This window comes from Chaetura pelagica, unplaced genomic scaffold (genome assembly GCF_000747805.2).
Source record: "Chaetura pelagica isolate M959 unplaced genomic scaffold, ChaPel_1.0 scaffold386, whole genome shotgun sequence".
In the NCBI taxonomy this organism is placed as follows: domain Eukaryota; kingdom Metazoa; phylum Chordata; class Aves; order Apodiformes; family Apodidae; genus Chaetura; species Chaetura pelagica.
Genome location: NW_009953703.1, coordinates 2258821 through 2259230, shown reverse-complemented (window position 1 = coordinate 2259230; position 410 = coordinate 2258821).

Here is a 410-nt window from a genome sequence, read left to right as displayed (position 1 = left end):
GGTGTCACCGCGCACCCCCGCGGGCTCCGGGCGGCTCCTCGGACCGCTCTTTGTCTGCAGCGCCAGGGCATGGGCACTGCACTTGCCCCAAAGTGCCCGCGGGGGCGGTGCTCCTCACAGGGGCATTTGTTACCCTCTGACTGATGTATTCATGCAGGCGGGTTTTTGAATTTCCCCTCAAGAAAGTTCTTTGAAGTGTGTTGTCGGGCCCCGTGTTGCCATGGGTACCCCAGGCGAGCTCCGAGTGAAGCCCAGGAATCGTGATGGAGCAGGAGAGGTCCTGCATACCCTTCAAAATACAGTCAACTCAGTCCTCAGAGCTGTCTCTCATCCTTGCTGAGGAGAAGGGTGTAGTGGGAGTAGCAGGAAGCATGGGGATGGTCCTTACTGAGGGCTGAGAGATTCTGCAG